Source organism: Haemaphysalis longicornis, unplaced genomic scaffold (genome assembly GCF_048455015.1).
Source record: "Haemaphysalis longicornis isolate Haplotype H1 unplaced genomic scaffold, Haemaphysalis longicornis Haplotype H1 scaffold_5, whole genome shotgun sequence".
NCBI classification, from domain to species: Eukaryota; Metazoa; Arthropoda; class Arachnida; order Ixodida; family Ixodidae; genus Haemaphysalis; species Haemaphysalis longicornis.
This window is the reverse complement of record NW_027526385.1, coordinates 186,150,755-186,155,409: the sequence shown is the minus strand read 5'-3', so window position 1 is coordinate 186,155,409 and position 4,655 is coordinate 186,150,755. Positions and strand designations below refer to the sequence as shown.

The window sequence follows — 4,655 nt, the reverse complement described above, 5'->3', positions numbered from 1 at the left end:
CGCAAGAAGATCGCGGAACTTAACCGCGTGATCGAGTCGCACAGCAGGGCCCTATGCGCGCAGCAGTGGAACGAAGCCTGCAGCGCGGCGGATGGACAAATGCACTGTGACAAGACGTGGAACTTGCTAAGACGCCTACTGGACGAGACCAAGACCAAGTCTCACCAGCACGACAACCTGGCCAAGACACTCCACAGGGCGCTGGCCGAGCACGGAGAGGCCGAGGTGAAGAAGCGCCTCGACGACAAGTACCTGCCGGCCACCCCCGCGGAGACACACTCGGACTACCAGGGCGAGGCCAACGAGCGGCTAGACAGGGACATAGAAGTGTGGGAGGTGAGAGCGGCCCTACACGACCTGAACACCAAGTCCACCGCCGGACCCGACCGCGTGACAAACAGAGCACTGAAGAATCTGAACGAGAGAGCAATCGAGAACCTCACGGCGTACTACAACAGGTGCTGGCGAGCCGGGAAGCTGCCGAAGCAGTGGAAGGCGGCCAAGACGATCCTGATCCCCAAGCCAGGCAAACCACCGAACATCGAGAACCTCCGGCCAATCTCGCTCACGTCTTGCGTGGGCAAGGCGCTAGAGCACGTTCTAATGAACAGATGGCAAAGGTACCTGGAGGAAGCGGAGGTGTACCCGAACACCGTGATAGGGTTTCGGAACAAGCTCGGGACGCAGGATGCCATGATACAGCTGAAGAACGAGATCCTGGACGACGACGCTAACACGAGAGACAACCGGGCGATCCTGGGCCTGGACTTGCAAAGCGCCTTTGACAAAGTGAGGCACTCGGCGATCCTGGCCCAGGTGTCACGACTGAACATGGGGAAGAGAACGTACGAATATATCAGGGACTTCCTGACGGGGCGGACCACCGAGGTCAACGCCGGTGACCTGAAGCTCCCGGAGAAGAAGCTCGGCAGCGTCGGGACCCCCCAAGGCTCGGTTATCTCGCCGCTGCTCTTTAACCTAGTGATGATCGGGGTGGCCGAACTACTCTCGCGAGTGGCCGGGGTCCGACACACCATCTACGCCGACGATATAACGCTGTGGGTCCCGGGAGGAAGCGACGGACAAATAGAGAGCACGCTGCAAGAAGCAGTGGATGCCATCGAGGAGCAACTGGACGAGTCCGGACTCGTATGCTCCCCGAGCAAGTCCGAACTGCTGGTGATCCCTCCGAAGAGAACGACCAGGAAAAAGAGAGGGGACGAAGAGACGCCGAAAGAACAGAAGATCAAGGTCAGAACGAGCGGCGGCCACACGATCCCAGAGGTCGAGAGGATCCGAGTGCTAGGCATGCTGATAGAGCGCAAGCGCGTGAACGGCGAGACGGTGAACCGCCTCGCGGCTAAAGTCACCGCGGCCACACGGCTCATCAGAAGGGTGTCAAACAGAAAGGCAGGCATGAAGGAGGAGAGCCTCACCCGACTGGTGCAGTCTTTCGCCATAAGCCACATCACGTACGTCGCAGCGTTCCACAACTGGAGGCAGTGCGAGCGAAACAAGATCAACGCGCTCATACGCAAAGCGTACAAGGCGGCACTCGGACTCCTCGACTGCACGAGCACCGAGAAGTTTCTGGCTCTGGGGGTGAACAACACCCTGGAGGAGATCGCGGAGGCGCAGAGGACCGCCCAGATCTCGAGGCTCTCGGAAACGAGAACGGGCAGACAGATACTGCTCGACCTGCGTCTGACACCGATGGAGGAGGGAGCCGAAAACGAACAGGTACCTGTGCCAGAAGCCACAGGCAGACAGTTAAAGGTATGCCCGTTACCGAAGAACATGAACCCCGAGTTCAACAAGGAGCGAAGGATGGCGAGGGCCAAGGCGCTCGTGGACCTCCACACCAGAGATGAAGGGGCCATGTACGTGGACGTGGCGGAGTACCAGGAGAGCGAGAGGGCCTACGCCGCGGCGGTCGTCAGGGCGTCGACTGGCGAAACGATAACGGCAGCGAGCGTGAGAACCCAGAAGGCGCACCGGGCAGAGGAGGTGGCCATCGCCCTGGCCATCGCCGACCCTGCGTGCACGACGGTGCTGTGCGACGCAAGAACGGCGGTGCGTAACTACGCCAGAGGGAGAGTGTGCAGGGAGGCCGCACGAGTACTACGCGCGGTCGACCTCGCCGGTGAGAGGAGGTGCGTGGCCATCAAGTGGTTCCCGGCACACGTGGGCATCGATGTGTCGGACCGGGGCAACACCAACCATAACGAGACGGCAAACGCGGTGGCGCGAGGACTAACCAACCGCGCCGCTGCGGCAGAAGCCGACCAGTCGTGGTGGTGGAGGGAGACCAAGGACAGCATGACCACCTACACCGAGATCGTGAAGTGGTACAGACTGAGCAGATGAAAGGTACCGCCACCCCACCCGGGCTTGACACGAGAGGAAGCGGTGATATACCGGCAACTGCAGACGGGGTCCCTCCCCACCCCGGTGCTGATGAGGCACGTGTGTCCGAGCGTGTACGAGAGTGACTTCTGCCGAGTGTGCCAGAAGGAGAGAGCCACAGCGGCTCACATCCTCTGGGACTGTGCCAAAAACCCGCGCGAAGCGTCGACAGAGACTATGATCCCGCCGCATCTCGAAGCCGCAGCGGGAAGCTACGACCAGGAACAACAGACCAAGGCCGTCCAGCAGATCTCGGCGGCCCTTGAAAGGCAACGACCAAGCGAAACCGACGAAAGGTTACCGCCCCAACAAAGGGGCAGGCGAAGCCAGCCGAAGGGAGTAGCGAGGCCAGAGCCTAAGTAGAGGGACAAGAAGTCGAGAAGACGTCACGGCCGCGTCGCGGAAAGACCCCCGCGCGAGGGGATCTAACCGAGCTGCAGGCACTTTAATAAAGTTGCTCTCTCTCTCTCTCTCTCTTAGGGCGCAACCACCAACACTAAAAAGGTACTTGGCGACGACATTCGTTTCATATCGGAGAAACACTTGCTAACGGCCCAACTGAAAGTCTCATCGCCACATTTTAAGCATTGCTAAGTAAATGCCGAAAAAAGCGTAGCTGTTCAAATCGCTGTACTTAGTTCTCAAGTAACAGCGCTACAAGATGCAATTCCTCTAGGTAGTCTGGAAGTCGAACTTCGCAAATTCACACCAATAGCCTTTCTCCGACTAGCGACTGCTTCCAACTGCAAAAGCGCAAGAAATAATGGCTATTACCTCTTTCTACCAAACAAGCAAAGCAACATCGTCGTGATATACTAATAGAATTGTAGAATGATCGAAAAATAATCACACCTAAAAAACGTTTTTAAAAAAGAAAATTTCCGACGAAATACCCAATGTCGTTTGTTTCCAATAGACTCGCGCCTTTGCGTGATTATTCAATTCAAATCATTGAGTGAAATAAAATGCGACGCCTCTTCTGTAAGACATAAACAAAAGATCACAGTCAAACGTCTCGTTAAACGAAATCTCCTGCTCGTGTTGCACGATATCTGTGTAAATGCAGCATCCGCTGCTCGTGTCCTTGTAGAATATATCCCAAACAATACACACAAGGTCAGAACACGTTCGTTCTCAATCTGTGCAGCTCTCTAAGAAACACTTTATAAACCGGAATAACAATGACAAACGCCGTGCTATTGTTGGAGGCTTCAACGCGGACCTTAAAAAATTGGGCGACAAGCGGGACACTATAGCAAGACCTTTGCTGTTACTTGACACGCCGAGATAGGCCTGCAGCTAGCTCAATGTTCTGCAGAAGCCACCCGCATTGAAAGCCATGCAATCGATGCCTTACCCTTTAGTAGCTACCATTATCTCCTAACAAACCGAGCCCAACATGGATTCCAAAGAAAAGCGTAATAGACAACTACAAATGATCGACTTGGATGCATTCCGCACGCTTGGACGACGTGCAAAGCTGGGCTAAACAAATTCACGCGGGTGCGGAACGTGCCACTAGGCTGTACCGAAAGTAGCAGAAGTCCAACCTATGTTGGAAGAAATAACGCAGCTTATATGCACTACTCAAGAAGCAAAAAATATTCTAAACCTAGTGGGACGACTTGCGATGTACAACCTCAATGTAGAAAGTGGCAAGCAGTATTTAGTACGTGGAAACTTCCGTTGAACTTGCCTTCGTATGGAATGCAAAAAAGGGCTTCCCAAAACTGATGGCATCCGGCGCTGTCTCCTGACGCCGACAGCAGAAGAAATCCACGGCGATGAAACCTCGGTAGCCTCCTTCAGAAATCACGGGAAAACAAACACGCAAAGGCTCCGGACCTTTCTGAACAGAAACATTGGCGACTACACGCCGAGGCGATTGCTCCCTGCATACGGAACGACCATGTTTTTGTTTGTGATCTCACTACTGTAATTTTGGTTTTGGCTAATATTGTCCCGTGACATTCTGCCGTCACGTTACAATATTTTGGCATCCCGCTTCGCTCTGATCCAGGCCTGCCTGGGATTAGAAACAGAATGCTCAGAAATTTAGGTGTCAAATATGCCCAAGCTCCTAATGGATCAAGACTGGACGATTACCTGTTCAGTCGAAAACGAGCAGTCTTCATGGTACCAAAAGAAAGCAAAAAACCTCAGATTTGAAATACAGAGCACCTTTCCTTAACTGGTTTTAACCTTTGCTATATATAAATAGCCGACTAGAAGGAAACCACGCTTATCTT

The 4,655-nt window shown here is 54.3% G+C and overlaps 1 pseudogene; it reads left to right on the top strand.

The window, feature by feature from the left end:
• Nucleotides 1-314: 314 nt before the first annotated feature.
• On the top strand, nt 315-2,769 carry LOC144140045 (uncharacterized; annotated as a pseudogene).
• The last annotated feature ends 1,886 nt before the right edge of the window (nt 2,770-4,655 follow it).